A 23,938-nucleotide genomic window follows, 5' to 3' on the forward strand; every position below is an offset into this window, starting at 1 on the left:
GAAACAGAAGATAAAAAACGCTCAACCTGCTGTATGGTGGGGCTGCCAGGAAAACAGATTGTGAGTCACTGAAAGCTGCTGACCTTAGCCAGCGTATTGCGACTCCATGGCTTTCAAGCCCTGCTGTTTCTTTCCCAAGGCAGACGAGAGGCTTGTCAAAGCTGTAGTTTCCCTATATACACATGCACAGTCATGCACACATTAAAGCGCTATTTCTCTCAGCTGTGCAGACATCAGGATTACTGAACCTGACATAAACTCATCATTTTCCTGGAAGCAAAAAGGGCTGCTAGCCAAAAAAAAGATGAGCCGCGCTTGGCAGCAGCTAGCTTGTCTTGGGGTACCAAAGGGTAGCAAGCACAGAGCCTTCTCCTGAGCAGCATGCAATGTGCAGTCACTCTTTCGAAAGGGCCTGAGATCATTTGCAGAGTGGAAACACCAGTCTGCAGCCGGCACTCACTCCTCTCCTATCAGCATTCACCAGGCAAGGCACGCACTGTATCGAGAAGAAAGGCGGAGGTTTCGTGGGGTGGGAGGCAGCAGAAGGGAGCAGTGGTTGATCAGCAAGTGGGGACAGAACCCCAGCCCAGGGAGGAGAGGCTCAGTGGGACGCTGGGGCATGGTCCTGCCAGCAGACGAAGGATGTGCTTGATGTCATTTATTTGTTGGGAATAAAAAGCAGAAAGCCATAACTGAAATACAGCAGTCATGCAACAGAATTCAGGGTCGTTGTCCCATTCTAAGGGTCAGGACTCCGTTTATTTATCTGTAAAATGTGGGTGGTTGTGCTGCTCTCCCATGGCTGTGCCGGGAGGATTCAGCCCATTGCTTTATCCTGAACAAAATAGGCAGGCCGAGATCTGTGAAAGCACCAGAAAGTGGCGTAAATCAGCTAGAAAAAGATGGAGGGAGGGGTAATATTTTCTAGCAAATGCTTTACTTGGCCCACAGTCAAGTTTCAAATCTACAGCAGCAACGAATTCAGCTGAATTCTCCTGAATGACTCTGTAAAGAGAAAAAAAAAATACAATGACAAATCAACATTTCTCTCTGAAATTAAACATGAGGAGGCCTAGATTAACGAGATCAGTTTCATAAGCCGAGGCACAGGAGAAGCTGATAGAATTTGGGAATCATATCAACCAGCACACACAGCACACCGCACACCCAGGGACACACTGGGAATCACTGGTGCCCTCGGCACTGCTGTGTGCTGCAGCACTGCAGAAGATGGGCAGCACTGGTCCTGGGCACGCTGAGGTGCCTGAGCACTGCCCTGCTCATGCTGCAGAGGGGTCTGCATGTGCACTGCATGGCCACGCAGGTCAGCAGGCGGAAGGCACATTGGTTTGAAACCACGTGATAAAAATAATTTTAATTCTGCGGGAGTGCTGTCAGCTCACGGCTTGAAAGCTTAGCTGTCTGGTTTAAAGAAAAGATCCCAGGAGTATCCAGAAAGAGGATGCCTTGTCATCCAGGGCAAGCAAGGATCAAAATAACTGCAGGAGCCCGCAGCAAAGGAAGAGCACACTGAATGACCAGCACTGAGGGCTGGGGGCAGGCTCGCTCCTGCACCCAGTACAGCTCTGTGCCCACGTGCTGCAGTCTGCTCTCCCCCACCCAGCAGCAACTGAAGAGCACAGAAGCCGCCCAGAGAGCTCTGAGAGGAAACAGGCTCAAGAAGGACCAGCTCTGGGAACAGCCGTTCCTTGCCTGTTTGTCACATGAACAAGTATGATCGGAACATCTTCTAGCTCAGGACAAAATATCAGCTCATTCTTCATTGCACATGGGCAGTGGAACTCTCTTCCTACATCCAAGCCCGGTATTCATGGAGAGTTGGATTTAAGAGCTGACTAGAAATTCCAATACTTCCAGCTAGACACAGGCAGTGTTGTTAGTTCACAACTTACGGTAGATTTCTGAGCAAAACCAGCATTACTAACACCATGCTTTAAGGACCACCTTCGAAGAGATAGGAGGGCAAAACTGCTGTACCGAAGGCAATCTTGCTTTCATCAGTGGCCTTGTGAGGCTGCCATCGCACACACACATCCCCTGTGCTGCATCAGTGCAGGCAGGCTGGGCTTTGCCCTGGAGGTGGCTGTTGCAGCCCTGCCGGCGGCTGCCTGCCTCGGGCGTTCTGTGCAGCTGCTGCCTCACTCTCTGCTTTTGCAGGTTTTGCTAACTCTGACCTCTGATTTCATTCCCTCTTCTTGACAGGGAGTATAGCAGAAATGAAACTTCAGAATTTCCCTTTCATTTGCGTGTGTTTCTCCCTCTTCTTGTTTAATGGATATCTTCCAGCAGGAGCTGGTGGGACTGGTGAGTCCTTCCAAGAACCATCATCTCACAACTGGGGAGCATGATATGCTTCAGACAGCCACAAAGAAACTCTTCAAACCCTAGAATAAAATTTATATGAAAAGCACATCGGTACAAAGGTACATCTGTATCCACAGGCAACAGTGATTACATCTGATTATTTTTAGTGTAAATACATTTTCAGAATAAAAGGCACACGGCAGCTTTAAACTACTTAGCTGAACACGCTCCTCCTGCACCTGTGGGATTTTAATATTCCTATGCTTTTAACAGCATTGCACCACAGGGATGAGATCAGTGACTGATCCATTTTACTGAGTTTGAAAAATGTAATTTAAGAAGGGTTATTATTGCAGGAATGAAGTAGAAATCTCGTTGGTAATTATACCTCTTTACATGTTTGAAGACGATAAATTGTATTTTCCTGATGCCTGAAAGAAAATAAACTTTAACACAGATCTTCCGAGGAAGAAACACAAACTTTATCAGCCCACAACTTGAATGAGTCCACCTCCAAGAGGGGCTGGCACTGCTGAGCCTTCCAGTAGTGTATACACGCTTTGCCATCACTGATTGCAGCCGAAGCTCCTAACCCAAACACTGTGGGAGCACACGCCATCCTCAGGAAAGAACATTTGTTTATGCAAAGGTGCTGGTGGCGGGTGGAAATGCGTATTCTTTAGACACAGCTGAGATTTTTTTTAATGACTTTTCTGGAAATGGGTATTTGTCATAGGACAAAAAAGAGGAAACAATAGCTATACAGCAGTGATCTCAGACGGGAGGCTGCAGCAGACCAGCAGTGGGCAGACCAGTAGGGCCAGGGTGCTGCTGGTCCCGTGCAGCACAGCAGAGCCACATCCAGCAGCACCACACAATTTTTGGGAAGCATGATTCAGTCAACATCATCTCAGGACTTTATATGTAACTTCAATGAAACTGAGAGGGGAGTTGAATTAAACAGCAAGCAGCAATGCGGAGACAGACTACCAGCCAAGGAGAGGTTCAATCACTGTACAGCTACTCGACATGAGAGAGCCTGGGCTTTGCAGTGAAACCTCCCTGTCAGAATGATTCACATGAGTTATTCTTTCTCTTTCCTATTTGCTGCTTTCACCATCCGGAAGAGTCAGCGCATGATCAAGTGCTTCTTTGATCTCCTGTGTATGTGAAGACAGAAATATCCAAGCTGAAGAACTGAGCCCCATGGGTCTGACAAAGGATTCAATTACAACCCATGGAATTCAGTTCTCAAAGCTGAGGATACACGACATTCGTTTCAAGGCCGTTCTGACGCGCGGCACTATCTCATCCTCTGCTCTCTCTCCGGGTGCCTGGCTTTCCTCCAGGTGCTGTAAAACAGAAGAGGGAAATCTTCACTGCAGCCAAAGCAACTCTATCCAGACCATAGGTCAGATGCAAAATAATGGCTTGAGGACATATATATTGAGAAACAAGCTATTTTATGTTTTCTTTTGGCACAGAAGAGGCCACATTCATAGACAGAAGGTGCCCTAACACATAGCAGAATCCCTAGTAATAAAAAATGAAATTTATAGCTAAGGAGTATAAACAGTACAACACTCAGCACTTTCCTGGAAGCCTTTGTTTGAGAATTTCATAGGGATAAGTTATACATTTCCTTCTTTTTCTTTTCATTTCTTGCTTTTTTTTTTAAAGTAAGAAGACACAGAGGTAAAATATTACAGAGTCACACAGCAATCTTTGCTAACAAAATAATACTTCCAGATGCTCAAAAGAAGGAAATCCAGCACTGGTACAACTCTCCAGACATCAGAGTGGCAGTCTGGGGCACAGGCCTGGCTGATGTGACAGTCTCATCCCAAGGTGACAGCCTTACCCCAGGAGAGCAGCTTTGGGCTACAGACAAAGTGCTGCTCAAGTGCACAGGGGATCAAAGCTGGCATCTCAGCCAGGAAACACCCCATCGTTACTGTACAAATGTAAGAGAAGTCACTGGTGTCATCGAACTTCACACCCCAAACTTAGAATTCTGGAGGAAAAAGAACTTGGATAAAATGTTGGGAGAACACTCATCTCTTCCAAGTCAGTAAATTAGACATTGCATCTGCACAGCACCACATGGAGTCTGTGTTGTCCCCACTTAAAAAAAATGTTTTGATTTATTTGGAACAGTTTAAGCATATTTCTTTATATTCAAGATGAGATGTCACAGAAAGTCTCTATAGGATCAATGAAAAGAAATATTTGCTGAGATAAAATATTTGGAGGTTGAAGGGGTTCACATTAAATCTTTCACTTTACCCTCACAAACAGAACTTAAGTAAGTTTATTTAATAGCATGGTTCAAAGAGAATGAATTATTTTGTTTTAATACTGGTTTTCTTAAATTATAAATAAGTATACATTTTTGAGGAAAAAAAAAAACATTGAGACAAAACTGTAAAAGTTTAGGAGTTTATAGGTTATCCCCTGAGAAAGTAATTTGATTCAAAGCTGGAAAATATTTCCAAATTTCCAATAAAAATGCCCAAGTTATTCTAATCCCCTCCAAAAAAGGTTGCCCAGCAGTGCATGGGATCCGAACCTCCCAGGAGAGCCCACTGGCAGCACGATGGTGAGAGCCACACAACGGCCTGGGCTCCACGTGGATGTCAGAGCTTACACCCTGTCCTGCATGGTTTTCTAAACCATTTCACTAGGAACAGCTCTCAAATTTATTTCTAAAACCTTCACTATGAGTGAACAACAAACACCTGAGCAGAGTGAAATGAGTGATTTTTGCAAACACCCAGTGCCACTGTTTCAGCTGATAGAGCGGCACTCGCAGCCCAGTCGGCGGAGCCCCAGCACGGTGCTTGGCACAGCACCCAGCAGTTTGGCTGCTGCAGCATCCCGCAGTGTGCCCGTGGCTTTACTGCTGTAATTGTTTTCTTAGGCTATTAAGCCAGTCATCCAAGCAACAGAATTTTAAAAGGTGCTTCTTGAACAATTTCTCTTGCAAAGCAAGTGTTTTGTGGTACCCTCGGACCAGTTCAGTCCCCCCCAGTTAGGCTGCTGATTTTGTGAGACATCTACTACAGACAGAAAAAACAAACTGGCACAGAATCACAGAATTGCAGGGGTTGGAAGGGACCTCTAGAGACCATCGAGTCCAACCCCCCTGCAAAGCAGGCTCCCTACAGCAGGCTGCACAGGTAGGCGTCCAAGTACAAGTACAAGCAGCTTCTCGTCAAGGCCCTCAAATAACAGGTAAATTTTCTTTTGAAAGAAGATATCACAGCAGTCTCGTTTGACAGGATAAGAGGGAATGGTCTTAAGTTGCACCAGGGGAGGTTCAGGTTGGATATTAGGAAAAACTTCTCCAAAAGAGCGGTCAGGGCACTGGAACACGCTGCCCAGGGAGGGGGTGCAGTCACCATCCCTGGAGCTGTTCAGGAGCCATGGAGATGTGGCACTTGGGGACATAGTTCAGTGGGCAATAGTGGTGGTGGGTGGATGGTTGGACCTGATGATCTTAGATCTTTTCTCCAACCTCAGTGATTCTATGATTCTGTGATTCAATACATTCTGCTTGTTTGCTTTTTCTAACTGGTCACTGGGGCACAGCTCACCAAGGAGATCACTGCTGACGTAAAGCGAGATATCTGCCTGCAGCCCAGCCCTGCTGCGGTAGTGACTCTTCAAGTCTAAAATATGAAAAAAAATCAAACGGTGATCAATGAAAACACGCTATGGTAAAACTGAGAAAGTGCCAAAAAGAATGAAGCGTGGAGGTGCCCCTGGAACAAACTCCAGGCCCTGCACTCAGTGCACAGAGTTGATAGGAGTGCCCTGGAACAGCTGGCACTGCGTGGGCACCTGGAGCAGGGGGACACCTGACTTGGGCACCCGTCTGCATTCCTCTGACTGATCAGACACACTAAAAACAAGGGAAAACATTATATCCCCCTCCTCAGTGCTCAGCAAATGGACCTGAGGTGGCTGCAAGCAAGCTAACCTGTCCCAGTGTTCCCCCCTGAAGGACATCCCAGCTGGGTTCTCCACCAGCACAGCCAGTGTCTTACTTGAATTCCTAAACTGCCGGTATGGATGGATGCATCTTCATAATCCCAGTCACTTTCAAGGTAAGTTGACTTAAGAGGTTTTTTAACTACATGAGAGAAAAGGTCAATCTCCCTCTCAGTTTTCCTGCTGCATTTAGTGTTGTCACAGTGCACTGGTTCTCTTTCACCTTAAAAACACACAATGCCAGTGTCAGACACGTTCTGCTTTGACCCATTATCAACTTCACATGCAGCATCCTCTGTCCTCTCAGTGTCATTCCTGGAGCCTCCCATTCCCCAGCCTCTGAGAACTCATTTGCTCAAGAATTCAATTCATACATTTGCAAACAAGAAGAAAGCCCATAGAATTACATTGCTCTACCCCTGCAAGAGCAGTAAGGAGGTGAGCCTCTCAACAGGCCATAAATCCACTTATTGAAGAAACATTATTTTTTCCTATTCCATCAGGGTCACTTAGTACCTCACAGCTTGGAGGTCTTATTACACTAGAAAAAACTATCCCTATAGGACAGACACTTAATAGGCAATCATCATATAAAGTTTTACTGCTACACCAAAAGGCAAATCTTTTTAGAGTGATTAAGTAATGTTAAGTGCCTGAAGACTATTCTTCCATAAGTTTCCTTTTGAATTAAATATGTTCGAACAGGAAATGAACATAATGATCCTAAAGCTATCAAATTAATGGATTGTGTAAAACTTTGGCATTTTCCTTACCATCCCCTATTTTTATTCTCCATGTTGCCATTAGTACCTTTCTTGCTAATACAACATCTACATTTGTCTGAACACACACCAAAGAGTGAGATTTTAATGCTTCTTAACCAGTCAATGATATACTGCAGCTCCGTGTGAATCCAGATACTTTTATATGAGCTCATTGTGAGTGGTAATTAATTAGCACTGATGGGGAACTTGAAATATAAGTATGAATATGGTCACATTTCATTAGGAAGATAACGCATCTTCTTCACCCTTATTGAGTTAAATATATTTTCCCCCCATAACTAGTGGGAGAACACATATCCCACAGCCATGCTGCCATCTGGCTGGATGAAGCAAGAGGGCAGAGTGGAAGAAGGAGGCACTCGGGCTGCAGGACATGTAGCACTGCAGCTGGGCCCTTGCCACGCTGATCAGCTCTGCTCCCATCACACACACCACCGCAGAGCTGCTCTGTGTAGGAATTTAAAGATTGGCAAGGAGGTCCTGTCACAGTGCTTGGACACGAGGCGCACACTGCCTGTATCTTGGCACACTCTCATTTCTGTTAATCCATTTTGGTAAAGCTAATACCCGTGTTTGCAGGCAAAGAGTGTTTATACACAGAGAAGCTACAACTCTCTCCTAGTTTTATAAAAATCATATTCAATATTGAAAAGCACAAGAGCAAACCTTCAGTGCAATCACAAAGAAAAAGCTTTGCACTTGAGCTGCACTCTGCTCTACCAGTTCCATCAGACAGAGACTCCTGGATGCGAAGCAAAACCCTGCTCCAGCATCAGGCCCTGGGCTCTCACCACATCCATGAAGACTGTCAGCAATGTCAGACAAGGAACTGCCCGCAGGGATTCCTCCTCCTGAACCCTTCAAATGCATCAAGCCCACGATGCCTTCAGCCCAGGCAGAACACGTTGACTTTCGTAGTCCTCCTCCACCGAACAAAAAAAAAAAAGAGCTTTAAAAAAAAAAAAAAATCCAATTTTTTTAATTTGTATTAGAAACAAAAATTTTCACATCTCGGGGTGAATCGGTATGAGCCCCCCCACGTGTTTTGCTCTTGGCAGAAGCAGCTGCGTTTGTTCCCAAACTGCTTTCTGAAACTCCCAGTTACTTTCTGGATGCATTTTTAATTTCAGGCGGTGGCTGTATTTCTGCTGCCAATGCCCATGTCACGAATAACAAACATTCAATTTCCTCCCCTGTAGAATTATTCCACTCTGCTTATCTGGAGGTTCAGTTCTGTTGTCTCCATTTTAATCACATTTTCCAACAACACATTACTTTGTGCAACAGACCATTTTCCTTTGTGAAAGATAAAAATCACCACATATTCCATTCCATTTTTTTGACCTAAAACTGACAGTTTTTGCATTGCGCCGCTAATTTAAAGAGAAAGTACGTGGCAAAATGCATAAATCGATATCAAAAACATATTACAGCTTGACTGCCATGTGTGAACGCTGTAGGTGTTCAAAACAATCATACGGAAAATCATAGCATGAAAAACTTGTTTCAGAATGTTAAAACTTTCTTGCCATCTGCAATAATTATAAATGCTTCTAAAAGCAAGTTCTTTTAGTAATCTCTATAGCACGTATTTAGAGTAGAGTTATACTATAGCACAGTTTCAGTTACACTTAAAGTAAGCCACAATAGGTCACAGCTCTCCAGACAGGATTCCAGCAAGTTTTTGTACTGAAAAATATAGACATCCACGCACCCCAAGTTTCCTTCTATGTACTCTCAGATGACAGGAGGGAGCACAGCAAAGGGAAAGTAAATGGAATAAAACACGCATTTTCCACATGGACACAACTGCAGTAACAGCTGCTCTGACACTGCCCAGATGTTGCAAGGAGACGCGAGGACCTGTTCTCAGCATGCTAATGAGGGTAATGAGAACCGAGAAGTTAACAGCCCTTGCAAAGCTGTGAAACTCCAACCCTATTTACTCCTTATCGTTTCACTGATAAATTTTTTATCCTTAAGGCAAAACGTTTCATGTCAGCAACTAGCAGTGTCAGGAAAAGGCCTACCTCTTCACGTATGGAGCCGGTCCCAAATCCAGCAGTGCTTTCTCCCTCCGCTCAGGTATCCAACCAGGCACACGTTGCAGATGCTGGGCACGAGGCACGTGCTGTCTTCCAGCGCGTGGCACTATGGACTGCTCACCCGAACCAATTCCTGATACACGTAGTGGAACCGAGCGCCAGAAATGACTGGTCCGGCCGTACATGTCAGACACGATCTAAACATCCAACAGCACAGGGAGACGCGGGAAAAGCAAAGAGGAGAGAGTAGATGGTCATTTCCTGCTCCCTTCCAATTTCCACATTTTTAAGAATTCAAAAGAACTGGCAACGTTCCGCCTGTGGGAATGACACAGGTGCTTGCAAGTCTTTGCCCCTGTGCAACTGCTATGCTCTGCATCACTAACCCAAAATGATTAGGCTCTGCATGAGTAGCTGAAAAACAGGCAAACATTAATTAATACTTTTGATTAATCAAAATGTTTTGTAATTATTGCATTATTTAAAAAAGGAATGCCATGATCACTTAGCAAGGATTTTATTCTTCTTTATATTAGGGTATCATTACTCAATTATCTATTATAATAAACAATTGTAATGTTAGAACCCATTAGAAGCCAGAGGTATTTTTTCTTCAGACAGGTTCAGTATCTAAATACTTGAAATATAAAAGTTGGGGTTGAAATATAGAAAGAGGAGTTGGACTCAAAGGCCTTTAAATATCCCTTCAAACTCAAATGATTCTCTGATTCCATAAAGATGCCTGTATTTCTATTGTAACTGTACTGTAGCTACTGAAAATAAGCTGTGAAGAGCAAGCACACTTTCAGTTCGTACATAGCCCATTTCAATATTAATTCACTGAAATCAACTAGTATTAAAATTAGAATAATGAAACAACTCAAGTACTGTGGAAACTGGCCATGGTTGTGCACAGACAGGAACACAGCAGTGAACGCAGCAGCCCGAGAGCGCTGGCTCATGACCAGGTGCAGGCGTGACAGCGCTGGGAGCTGGGTGGGTGTTACACAGCCCGTGGGCTGCAGACCACTGCTTGCTGTCAGACGCCAGAACCTGCTCCGTGCACGAGCTGGTTTAGTAGCTACAAAGCACACGTCTCTGCTCCGTTTGGCAGAGAGGCACCAGTGCTGGCAGACGGAGCCGGGAGCCGCTCTCTGGATGCTGCCAGTGAGCGCCTGCAGGTGCAGACGGTTCCTTGTTGTGCGTGGGAAACGGTCCAGCCGTGGCTTTTCCAAAAAGGCCCCATTAGAGAAGGCTGAGAAGCGCTGATGCAGACAGCCCGCGGGGAGCCAACCTGCCTCCGCCGGGATGTGCTCACCATGGTGTTAGATCTGGCTCCCTTGAGCTCACCAGGGCTGACTTTATAGAAAGTAGGTCTAGGTGCCATTCAGATTCAACACGACTGTCTCTCGAACATTTTATCAAGTGTGTTGACTGCTACAAACGATTACAATGAAAAGTAAAGACGTTCTTTGATTTCTGCACAGACTTTTAACATGACATCGCTCAAGTTGCCGGTGGGGACTTGGCTATCCAGTATGTGCTAAAGAATCCAGGCTTTGAAATAGTTTTCAGCAGCTCTGTGTTTTCCAGACTTCTCCTTACTGAATCCCCCCATGGAGACCACAGGCGGTCACCACCACATCTGAAATTGCTGTCCCCACCGCAGCCTCATTCCACGGCTCCAGGAGCTCCGGGCTCTGCTGCCCAACACAAAGCTGCTCCGAGCTCTGGGAAGCACCCGGCCCCAGTGGAAGCTGTGATGGAGCACGGGTGTCTGAAACACTGCAGAAGAGAGAGTAGCCGCAGCCTTTCATGGCATTAGGGAATTGGGTAAAAAGTCTTCCAGAAAATCTATTTCAATCATGAAAGCTGACTTTTCTCCTTATTTTTTTTTTCTAATTATGGGGAAAGGGTGGATTATATATTTAATCTGACCAATAAAAGCACACAAAAGGGTACATTTTTTTCATCAAAATAATTTGCTTTTTAATCATCATTTCCCACAGAAAATGAAATCTCAATATTCTGCCAGATTAATCTGAAATACAGCTGAAATATAGCTGGTCCTGATAATGGTATGGACTTCTGGCTACAGCAATTAGCCATGTTTTCCTCCACTAACCAAAAAAAAAAGATAGAAGAAGAAAAATTCCCTCTGGCTGAATCTGGACTGATTTTTGTTATTTTCTGAACAATAAATAAATAAACAATTTTAGCTACATTAGAGGGTATTTCTTGGCCTAAAACAAAATACTTTGTTCCTTTTTTGCTGTGATTATTGCTGCGAAAGAATAGTCTGCAAGAACAATATGAACATGAAAATAGCACTTTCAAAGAAAGAATTAGCATTTCATTCTGAAAATGTCAAAATATTTTTTCTTTTTTTTTTTTGATGGTTTACCCAATACTATTTGCACCGCTCCGTTCATCTCTGTAAATAATTTCAGCTCATTCGAAACAACATTTTTCAGCAAACAAACTATTGAGAAAAAAAAAAAAAAAAGAGAGAGAGTAACTGTCTAATTAGTGAAAAAAGGAGGGATGGGAGCTGCCTTATCCTTCAGGCTCCACGAGCTGATCTCTGCACGTCTTACAAAAACTTGGAAACTTCACCAAGAAAACCTGCGGTGTTTCCTCTGTCCCTCTTCTTCCACACCATAAAACAAATTTTGGGATGCCTAAATAAACCATCTGCAAAAGAGTAAAGGATCAATGTGAAAGAAAGCAAAGCGTAGCCAGCTAAACCCTCCTGCTGCAGTCAAACACTGCACTTTCAAAATCAGTGGCATCTGATGGAGAAAAAAAAATACTTACATCTATTAGCTCATGCCATCTCCCTGTTCAAACAGTTGTTAAAATACACATTTAAGATAAAAATGGTTATACATAAATCATAATGCAAGGAAAATATGGATGCACATAACAATAACATCACCTTTCTGTACTGCCACTGGATTCAGAATAAAGTCATAACAGCACTGCAGTGACAATAGCAAAATTCCTGCCTAGTGAAGAGAATCATTAGAAAATATGCAGCTTCCCTGACAAAACGTTATTTAAAAGTCATTCCAAATTTCTCATAACTTCAGCATAAATATAATTCAAAATGACTTAAAGGACTTGATCTTGATTCTGCTGCTGTTTACAAAATGTAAATCCATCGAAGCTGACAGAATTACGCTCATTTAAAGCTGGAGGAATTGAGGAAGAATTTGGCGTTTTGATTCAATCTTTAATGTGCAGTTTACCTCTCACATATACAAGGTGCACTGGCTCTCAGGCAGAAGATAAACATGTAATAAATCATCTTACTTTTTTTCAGCTCTTACTCACAGTGGAATCCCCAAAATTCATTTTATTTTATCTTTTTTCCCACTCTTCAGCTTTTTCTCTTTCATTTTCCTTCCTCCTCTTCAATCACCAAAGGTTTGCTTTTCTCATTTTCTATTTTACATCACTCCGCTTTGTTCTCTACAATGGAAAGACAGACAAGCAGAAAGAAAGGCAGACAGACAGACAGACAGCACAGAGAGAGATCCGGCCAGTCCAAGGCAATAACTTCGGACACCCACATTCTGGAGGAACCGTCGCTCTCTCAAAAACATTTTATCTTTATAAAGGGAAGGGAATCAAGACTCATTTGCATAAGGGTTCATTCCATCTCTTCAGCTCATATGTTTATAGCTCTGGAAAGTCCCTTTCTGATTCCCTGCTTGATAAGGAGCCAGGAAGGTAAGCAGCAGCAGGGAGAGGTGAGAACTGTTTTGCTGACCTTGCAAGCCGGGCTTAAGTGCAGCAATCCGTTCTCCATGCTCGGAGGACCCAGCTGAGAGATTTGGGTGCTTTCTATCCTTTGGACTTCAAGACTCGGACCGTGCACGTAGAGCTAAAGATTCAAGTTGGAGAAACCCCCACTCTTGCACAGGAGGAAGCTCTGGTCAGGCGCTCAATACTTCAGCTTCCTGTCTGTACACTCCGCGGTCTAATCTGGGGAAATCCTGAAAACATTATCAGATGCCTGATAAGCTCCTTAGCTTTCAAGTACATAGTGATTCAGTTTCGGTCAAAACCTCATTTAAATGCAGTTTTAAAATCTAAATAAAAAGTGAGACCCTAACAGAGAAGAGATTAGACTTGTAGTCTAACATCACCGGTATCCAAAATAACATGAGTGGTATTCAAAGCTGGCATAAACAAACCTACTCTTCCATACCTGCATCAAAATGCTCAGTGTGTGTAATTCAAACTTATTAAAACGGGCTGGAATTACACATCTGGTTAACTAAATGCCTTCATTTATCCACAAACAGCGCTGCAGAAGCAGCAGCACGGACTGCTTACCCCATCCCAGTGCTGCTCACTATTGACTCGACACAGATTGCTTCCGAGAGAGGGATTACTTGAAACTCCAGTGCCCACTCATCCTACAAGATTCACTGGCAAAACTGGCAAGTGTGGCAATGTTTGCATTGTTCAACACAGACACTCATTTACCAGGCATTAGATGGATATTTCCAAACCCTTTCCCAGCCTCTCATCGCAAGGTAGCGGTACAAATCCTGTAGAAGCATGCTCTGCCCTCTGATCTGTGGATTTAGCCCTGGAAGATTAAACTTCCACCACCATAGTCTGAACACCCAACACTTTCCATTTCAGACCGACACTGAATCAGGGCTCACCAAAGGGAATCACTCCTGCTCCAACGCCACCGGTCCCCTTCATCTCAGCCTGGCCAGGGAGCTTCCTGTGGACATGTTCTGGGAGGTACTCCTTCACAAGCAAGATTTGAAGAGTTTGGAGAAACCCAGCCTGCCTACAGGTCTGGAGGGAACTGGGAACATTTTCCTAGGTACTGCCAGTCTACAGGCAATCCGGGCTTACTTTCCTTCCCCCTCTCTGACCATAAAGTATATCAAATGCTTTTCATGAGAGCTCTGATGTCTGTACTCACCCTAAGGGTTACCACAAAAACTAAGCTCATGTATGGACCAGTTACTTTGGAGAAGAGAAAAATTGGGAGGATATTTGTTGTTAATAACCACATTCCCGTGAGTCTGTACAAAGGCTCAGATTGTCCATACTCAAAGCAAAAAGTTTGTATCATCTTTTTTTGCATCCCAAAGTGTAGTTTACAGATCCCTAACTTGGCAAATGCACAAAATACAGTTCACAGGAGCAGAGATTTCAGACACAAAACTACTCACTATTTTAATAGCCCTATTAAAATAAAAAACAACGGTAACTATCACTGGCAGGCAGATCCATTGACGCTGAGTGCAGACCTAAATGTGAAATATCCCAAGGTTTCAAAAGCATCTGGAACGGAGATTTTATCACAGCATGAAAGACTCAGTGTTGTCAAAGAAAATACCATGTCTGAGCTCTCAGGCACTGCCTTGAGCTTTCTGGTGTAGGGTTGATGCTTGTCGAGTTTGGGTATGAAGAAGCAAAGGCCCTGATAGGTCTTATCAATAGTGATGCTTGAATGATCTTGCACGAGTCTTTGCACAGGAGAGAACAGTTATATTTCAGGATGGGATTCAGCAGCATTTGCAGTGCTCATTGGTACAATTTTCATAACATATCCCCACCTCAGTCCCAAGTTTAAAAACCTCCTTGTAAGCAGGACTGAACTAAGTTCTCTTTCCTGCAAACCAATACACTCTTACTGGTTTGGGCAATCTCAGGTAGGGATTATCCACATTTCTTGGGTGACAGTAGTTAAGTTTCAGTATGTGCTCATCAGCTGAATAACCTAAAACAGAAAGTAGCTCAACAGCAGCAGAGAGACCCGCAAGGAGATAATGGCACCTCCTCCATCCCTTTTCCAAGCAAGAAGGAAAACATGACCAGTAAAGCCTAAACATACATAGGCTTTCAGAAAGGAAAGGTGGCACGACAGGTTCTCCAGTTCGTTTTGTGAAGCTAAAGCAAAGGCTTAAGGTAAAAGGAAAAAAGTTATATGGTGACTGAAAAGAGAAGATATATACACTGTGCATCGTTCTTGACAGCTGACATCAGTCAGGATGGTTACTATCATCTTTGCATCTCATCTGGAAAGTTTTGACTAGCAGAATTTGTTTTTTGACAGGAAGTCTAGACCTCACCCTAATTCAGTGGCTGGAATTTCTTGAGGCAATATTATGTTAAACCAAACAAGATAACAATACAGCCCTGAGTGCAATGTTCTCAGAAACACAATATGTGGACAAGCAGTAATTTGTAAAGGTATCAAATCACAGCCCAGGTTCTGCTGTCAGCACCACCTGGTAGTTTCAGCTTTTTTGCTTTATTTATTGCTGTCCACTATATTCTTTATAAATATAAAGGGCTGATTTTCCTCTTTCACTGGGAAGGAATGTGCTCTCAGAAGGGAAGGTCTCTCATGAGTAAAGCAATTTAAGCAAAAGCTTTACAGCAGTATGAAACATGAAGGCATCAGAGATAAATCAGATCCATATATAAGTGTCTTTCACAAAAACTGTCTTCAGAAAGCACAGTAGACACACAGTCATTTCTTGCATAATTTCATAAATCTTCCATTCCTGCTTACAGCACTTCTCTGTGACAAATAGTGAGATGAAACTGTAAATGATACATTCCAAGAGGAGCTGAAGCTTGTTCCCACTCAAAAATATCGCAAAATCCACACTACTTGTGAAGAAGCTGGAATTCCTCCCTCAATACTGTCAAAAGCAAGCTTTCACTTAGTTTTTCTTCAGAGATTAGTTCCATAGGTCTTTTTTTCTGTTGTATAGAGCCTTAAACACACATATAGATATATATTTTTTTTTACTTTTTTGCTTCTAGGTGTCAGATTTCTTTAAGTTGAATTGACTTATAAGTTTTGTGCACTCTCTTACTGATTTCTGTCTCATGGTTTTAATATCTAGTGCAGCCATATGATTCAAAAGAGATTAGGCTGATAAAGAAACCTAGAAAATTCTTCATAAAACATGAAACTCTGCACATTGACAAAGACATATCACAAACCACATAGGCTTTATTTTGCACAGTGGTGGATATATAAGCTGGGAGACAGTTCTCCCAACTCTTGTGTGAGCAGCAAAGGGCTTTGGCAACATACTTGGATGAAAGAGGGGAGGGGGCAGTAGGAGTAGCCCTTCTACGTGCTACTGTTGGCCTGTGCAGCCTGCAGAAGTTACAGGGCTCTCCTGGCAGACAGGGCTCACAAAGGAGGGGGAATGTGCCAAGACAGGAGAGCTGAAGCTGCCCTCTGTGACATTCTTTTCTGTACTGGGAAGCATTCCCAGTAGGAAATGCCTGCAGAGATTCACACAGAAGCACCATTAACCTCCCCCACAGAGCTTGTTTGTGTACGTGAGTGCACATACATGCCCATATTTCTTGTCCTAAAGGAAGAACTTTGCTCTGTAGCTGCACAGAGGGCTCCGGTATCACCAGAGCAGCCTGTACACCCTGCAGCTTTGTTCAGAGTCCCCCATGACAGCCACTACATCCACTCCGGTGTCTTGAACCCTGCCAGAATAATCCCACTCTCGTTTATCATTCTCTTAGCCATTTTGCTATGAGTGGCTTTTCCATCTAAGAAAGCAAGGTCCTGAGAAGTGAGTACCATGCAGTGAGACCCCCACAATCTCGGTGCGGCTCTGGCCTGTGGCCCTCTGCAATACCTGGTGAGCACAGGTCCTACACTACCTCAGCTCCTGACAGGAGGCTCTCACCGAGAGGAGCATGACGTTTCAGTGTGCAAAAAAAGAACTGCTGCTGCCCTACCAGCCAGCTGGGGCAGAAAGAAATGATGCAAAGCAGTATGAGGCAGCAGAGTACAGTTTCTGTAACCAGCTTCATACATGACTTCACCAGATGATTTGCAGTCAGAAGTCAAAAACAGGAAGGTTTCAAATGAGCTATGAAGGCAGGAAGTGAGTCAGCCCCAAGCGGGGGGACAACAAACAGCAATCCCTTCCACTGCCTCACACAGCCATCCCGAGCCAGGCAAATGAGCCTGGGACCAGAGACCACCAGTGGGGCAAGAACCACCAGTTATCCTTCTCCTTGCACCAGCAGGCTGACCACCAGCCACTCTCAGGCCTGCCACCAGGCGCCCGCAGGCCCTCCCCCTGGCCAGGGGCACCACGCTCCTGTGCCCTCCACTGAGGAGAGGTGGCTCAGAAAACTCCTCTGGAGTCACCCAGCTGGGATTGCGATTTCAGTGCTTCTCAAGCATTTTGAAACTTGAGCACAGGCTTCTCACACATTCAGATGAGTACTGTGCTCCTGGAAATAGAAACGCCAACACCTCCTCCTCGGCTGCCATTCCACTCTGCCTGAGTCTCAGAGAAACTGCTCTGAAAACATTGTCACATAAGCCTCCACAGAACAAGGAGGCCCAGGAACATCTCAGCAGGCTGAGGCATAAGCCAGACTCTATCTGCTTGCCTAGAAGCAGGTGTTTATCATGGAATTCATCTGCAGTTATCAGAAGAGCCGTAAGCCATTGTGCGACCACAGCTGAGCAGCGTTATGGCAGGAGATCTGAGGAGCTGCAGTTTGGAGATAGGTACAGAAGAGGCCCAAGTCCTTTTGTAGGTGTACCTGCAGGCACGCAAGCTGCATTTAAAAATAGAACCTGGGTTCTGAAGTCACACAGACAGCTTTGAAAATTATACTCGAGATATTCAACAGTATTGCCTTTCACACAAAAGTGTTGCATTCCCTATTGCAGCATCAGGAAAGAACACACAGCCCTTAAGGCTGAGCAGTCACACTGAGGTTAGCAAAAAATTCCCACCAGCTTTTGCAGACCCCCGTACAGGACAAAATAGGTAAAGTACTGGCTGTGAGTGCGTCAGGTTCCTACTATGTTGGTCTATGTTTCAAGCACAGTGTTGAAGCTGTCAGGAGGACATGCCGTTTTTCTACTCTGTGTATCAATCAGAAAGATAGGATGCTAATTTCAGCTAAAAAATGAAAATAAAAAATAAAAAAGCAAGACTGTAAAAGAACTGACAGAACTGGCAGAGTTCCAGTGCTAGCAGAGGCCCTTGCCTCTCTGCTTCTTCCTCCCAAGAATAATCTACAAAGCAGCAAGCCACTGTATCAAAAGGCTTAAAGTGACAGCATGGTCTTATACAGCAGAGTGAGGAGCCAGGACACAGACAAGCAGAATATGAGCATCCTCAAGGTGAGTAGGCTTCAGTACCAAGCATTTCCAGACCATTTCTAGTTTCAAAAGACACTTAGAGTAAGACTGGGGAAGATGAGCACAGAAAAACAACCCTTCAGAAGAGGGTTTACAAACACTGAAAGAAACTGCAGAGAACTCCTTATCTGGAAGGAGAAAAAAAAAATAGTTTGGGTAAGACTGGGTAGAAGGTAAAAAAGTAAAGTCCAGCACCTGGTTGCAACTTGCAGGCTTTGAACATTTTCCAGTGGAATAATTATTCACAGAAAAGTGCTGTGCTGTTCAAATCAAATATTTCCCACAGGAATGTTTCCATTTTCATTTTGATTTTTTTTTTCTCATAAGGTTCAAATGCTTCTGGAACCAGGGAACATTGCATCAACAAAATGATGTTTCATTTCTAACTTTTATAGAGTAGGATTTTGTAAGTCGGCTTTGGAATTGGAGTCTTTATTTCATAAAAATGAGACACTTCATCTGACAATTTAAAATACCTAAAAAGAACTTAAGTTCCTTCACAAAATCCAGGAGATGAAATATAATATAATAAAACATAATAGGCTCTTCCAAGCAAAGCATCATGCAGCTGCTGAAGGCAGAAGATATGTGGCTGCCTACGTACAGAACAGTTGTGCTAGCAGTTTTGTCAAGGTTTGCGTATTTTTAAAAAATAAGGGGATGGGCAAGGACCAGACAATACCTGAACAGCTGGAGGAACAAAACTGTATGAACAACACTTTCGAGCTTGAAAGGAGTGGAGAGTAAAGAAACTATCACTCACTATTTGATGCTCAGTATGTTTAGGCCAATAGAACTCCCTGAAAGTAAAAAGAAACCATCTGAAAGAATCCCTGTTTCTCCCTGACAGAAGTTTCCAAGCAGCAGGCACAGAGAAGCCCACTTCTGCTGATCAGATGTTTATAGGAAGGTGCTATCATGTTGAATAAAATGGAAAACCCTTTGAACTAGTAAATACTGGCAGCACCTTCTATTTGATTATGTATTTGATTAAGGAACAAGATGATAGGTTACCTTAACGTGATATAAATTTATTGACTCCTGAAGCTGGAATGTTTTTGCTCACCGGGCTGACAGAAAACAGAAGAGAAACGGTTACTGATTCAAGCTGTATCTTTTCCCTCTCACTGCAGCACTGAGTCAGAGAGAGTTTGCAGAACCTGAACTGGAACAAAGCCAAAAAATATATATTCCTGGTGAGAAAAGAGTTCAGCTGAAAGCTGGCATCCCCTGATGGGGACATTCCAGCACAGAAGCTGTTTGTGCCTGCTGAGATTTGCCATAAGCCATAGCCCATCCCTCTGAAGACATTTGATTCACCAGCACAAGGAGCAGCAGCTTTATTGCTGTCCTGCAGAAGTATTTGGTGCTGCTCTTCAGATCCATCAGGGACCTGTCACCACACAGACTTCCTGCACCTGCCAAAGGTGCCTCAAAGGGAAGGCTGGCCACGCTATTTACACTGCAGGCTGAAGAACTGCAAATTGCTCAGGAGAGCAGCACGGGGCTGTGGGGCCCCGCAGTCAGGATTCCCCCTGCAACAGTCCCAGGGACATCCCTCACTGCAGGCACACCATGGTTCTGTTTCTCTGTGGATAGCTGGGAGTTTACCAGAGAAGGAAGAACAGGATGGCTTTCAGTTCAGCTCCCTGGGAGCTCTGCTTGCTCTCCCTGAGGCACAGCTCATCTCTCCATCTTCTGAGGTGCACATTCAGACCACAGAGCTGGAAAGAACCACTGCTGGGAACATGGAAATTTCCAGGCATTTTTACTTAAGCCCACCTACACCCCTTACCCAGCTGGCTGTTTAAAGAAGATTAATAGCAACATGATGCTTGGATATCAGGAAAAAAAAAAAAAATTGAGCAGCAGCAGAAGCAGAGAAGAGTCACAGTAATACTAAAAGGCACTCAGTTGTTGTGCAACAACCATGCTGGTATCGTTCACAAGGAAAGATGGGAGGCTTTTTTGAAGAAAGTGCCAACCTCGGCCCTCTGGGAGGACAAGGGTCTGTAATTTGGGATCACAGGGACTACTCTTCATCAGGATCCATGTCACATGCACAGACGGTGGCACTGCTGAGATCTGTGCCTGCGTAAAGCACGCTGAGTGCAGTGGGTGCAGAAGCCATAGGTGGAGGCTCTGCCCCCTCTGCCTCCTTCAGCACCGATCCCTGCGGTGCAGCTGCGTGATGCCCGGTGTCTGGGGGCTGGAGCCCAGCGACACAGCCCCACTGCAGCAGGAACTGATGACAAATTTGCTCGAGTCCCTCGTTTTCTGACAGCTGGCAACAGAGGCTCCCTCTTGTGGCTCAGCTCGCCAAAGACAGGGAAAAAATCGGCTGCCAGAAGCGCTAGGAAGCTCTTGGCAGCGTCCCCTCCCCGCCACCTGCCCCGAACATCGGCTCGGTCCAAGGATGCTTCTTACTGCTGACTCCTGTAGCTCCCTTTACCGCCCTCCTCCCACCAAGCTGTCAGCCACGTCCTTACCCCTCTTGTATTTTCACAGCACCAACTCTGATGCCCTCAGATGCAGTCACTGAGATCTCTGAATCCTTCTGCAGCCATACTGTGTGCCCACTCATACCGTATTCACAGTGATTACGTCCTCTGTCACTGGTAGAATGCGTTATCCTCAACTAACACGTAGCACATCATCAGCTCTTTGTCCTCATCCTTCAAAGCTTCCGCCCCAGAGCAGCTACTTCCCCGACAGGACATGGGGCTGCCTGCACCAGCCCCTGCACAGCCCCTGGCTGTCAGCATGGTCATACCCCATTCTGCCTCCCATAGCGTGAAGTTCAGATGTGCCTGATGGCTTTCCCACCATGCCTGCAATAACAAAACAGAGAACTGACTGATTTTTAACCTGCAGCAGGTAAAGGGGGAAGGCAGTAGGAAAATGGCATCTTCCATAAGTACTGATTGGTTGCACCTCAACCAGAGACGTGGCAGGCACCAGCAGTGCTCTCCTCCAGCACTCACAGCCACCGAGGGGTAAAAGGGCCAGACAGCACAGGCTCCAGAGTAAGAAAGAGGAGCCAAAGGAACACTGCATGTAACACACGAGGCTCAACAGGTCTAAAGCCAGGCAGAAGGATGCTTGATGTGGATGCACAAGCTGCAGTCAGCCCCTTCTGACATCAGCACAGCTGTAGCCCCAGGCACTTCTGATGCTCTTGACCGCTTTCAGCCAGTGCGCTCAGAGTTTTGCTCATGGAAATTTAATCTGAACTGGGAAAGAGCAGAAGACTCAGGATTTGGTCTCTAGAAAGCACCAGAGCAAATCCCAAAGGGTGCTGAGCATTCACGTGAAGGCAGCACAGGCCTGAGGCTGTACTGCTGAGTATGCACAAATGTCATTTTTAATCACACTGGTGATTTACTTCCGGGTTACTGGGCAGAAAAAAATGAGGTCAAAACTGTCTTCAGAATCTGCCCCACCCATACTCTTAATTCTTCTGCAGGATTTTGTCTCATGCCTCTCACCACACAGCCATCTGTACAGCTCAGAACAATCTTTTTATCAAGAGGACTCGGGCCTCTAGCGATTGTGAAACTGAAACCAAGTGCGTATCCCTGAAGCCAAACCAAATGCTTAAATGGAACAGGTTCTTTCTTAAGTTTCGAAATAGCTCAAAACCAGCTGTTTGTCTGGGATTTTTTACACAGGCCAAATTCCTGAGGAAAACTCTCAACCCCTAAGTAGCAAGGCTGTGAATTGAAGCAAGTGCCATCTGAACTGGGCACTGCTGCTAGGACACATCTCAGTCTTATAAAGTAACAAAGCTTCAGTGTGCTCAGGTCAGAAATTGGTGCATTTGGAGACATTCTGTTGGCTGTTTTAAGATCTACTGAAGCTTGTGGAAGTTGAGCTTGCAGTTCTGTGAGGGAAGTGGCATCACCAAGCGCCTGTGTCTCTTGTCGCACAGTGAGTACCACTTTGGGGACATCAGAGAGACATTATCGTATTTCTAAACAGCACTTTGCTAGCGCTAATAAAACTGCAGTGAAAATAAAAGTTACAAAATTCATGGCTTTACTAGCCCTAGGGAGACCAATTGCCTGCAGGCTCCTAATTTCTGTTCCTTTTAAACAACGGAAGATAAAAATGCCCTCAGCTGATATACTGTTCCCTGTAGCCACAGGGTAAAGGCACGCTGAATTCCTTACAGCTGACTCTTACCCTCCATTTCACATTAGTGGAGGAATGAAACCCATTACAGATGCCTGCGCTGTGCACAATGCACCAAAGGCAAACATCATCGCACCACAGCTGTCAGGCTGCGGGAGCTGGAATGCATGCTGTTACCACGGTGCCTCCTGCTGCCAGCACCTTACAAATAGGGTGAGTTATCTGACGGGCACCGAAGTAATTTTACTCAGGCTGCTAAGAGATTATTTTTAAGTGAATCTCCAGGTTCTCCCTGCAGAAATTCAGGTAGGGATTTAAAGCGATTGTTACTATCAGGATGCTGAGAAAGACAACATCCGACAGATTGATAGCAGCCAATAAGGTACCTGTTCTATGTATCGCATTACAGCCCACATTTCCCAATCATATCACAGTTATATCAGCCTCTTAAGGCCGATTAAGCCATGGATTTACATCCCTGGCAGGAAGTGTAAACCTGACCAAGAGAGCCAAAAGAAGGCAAGCTGTTTTAAGCAGGGCTGCTTTTGGGTGGGGTAGTGCTCTGACACCACTTGGAGCTCAAGTTGTATCTATTCCTGACAGTGCCCCATCAGAGAAGCAGCACTTTACAATATATGCTACTTTTTATAAATATATCAACAGCAAAACTGGTCGGGAAATTGCTTTTTGGTTAGCAGTGGAAGTTAGTGTTTACACCTAATTGAAACGGGGGGTAGCAGTGCAAAACTCCCAGAGGGCGGGCTGCCCACATCTCGGAAAACAGCATTTTGTGGGCTTACATAGCCTCAGAGCTGCAAAACCTGCCTAAGAGTTTACATTTTCCAGATATAAGAGACCGTGCCGTTGTGACTGTGATCTCATTGAGTCACTGCAAACAGGAAGCTCAATCCACAGCGATGAAGCCTCATCACAGCTTGGATCTCATGCAAGTCTCAAGACTCACAAGAACACGCATTTCCCTTTAACTGCAGTCAGCTGAGTTGAGAAGTACCTGAAACGGGAAGAATAAAAGCTAACCGAAACCAACAGACCGTTCTGACAAATGCTTACAGAGCAGAGCTTTGTGACAGATCTGACCTGCATTCGCCAGAGAATCCAATGAGAATCAAAAAGCCTCAGAGGAGGCTCAGGAGTAAAGTTCACCAGCAGCAGGAAGCCTGTCTCAATCATCCGATTATCGTTTATGAACATGACACATGTGCTATCCGTACCGATAGGAAATCTTACAGCTAGCAAGCGTGCTCTAAATGTTTTGACAGGCGTGAGCATGTACTGTGGGCGAGGCACAAAACTGTAATCACTGGAGGGGTGAAGAATAGCTGTATGCACTTGATTACAGATTATTTTAGGAGAACCTATAAAGAAGGATTGTTATAAAAACTTCTCTAACACAAAATACTAGTATCTCTCCAGGTGAAACATGTGGACATGCAAATAGAGACTGC

At 44.7% G+C, this 23,938-nt stretch overlaps 1 long non-coding RNA gene across 1 annotated transcript; it reads right to left on the reverse strand.

Moving 5' to 3' along the window:
* On the reverse strand, positions 7-13,058 carry LOC110405451. Its single transcript, XR_002442882.1, has 3 exons — positions 9,134-13,058; positions 7,895-8,052; positions 7-3,677 (listed from the first exon to the last, which is right to left on the reverse strand). It is a non-coding gene; the product is annotated as an uncharacterized LOC110405451 (long non-coding RNA).

This window comes from Numida meleagris, chromosome 12 (genome assembly GCF_002078875.1).
Source record: "Numida meleagris isolate 19003 breed g44 Domestic line chromosome 12, NumMel1.0, whole genome shotgun sequence".
NCBI classification, from domain to species: domain Eukaryota; kingdom Metazoa; phylum Chordata; class Aves; order Galliformes; family Numididae; genus Numida; species Numida meleagris.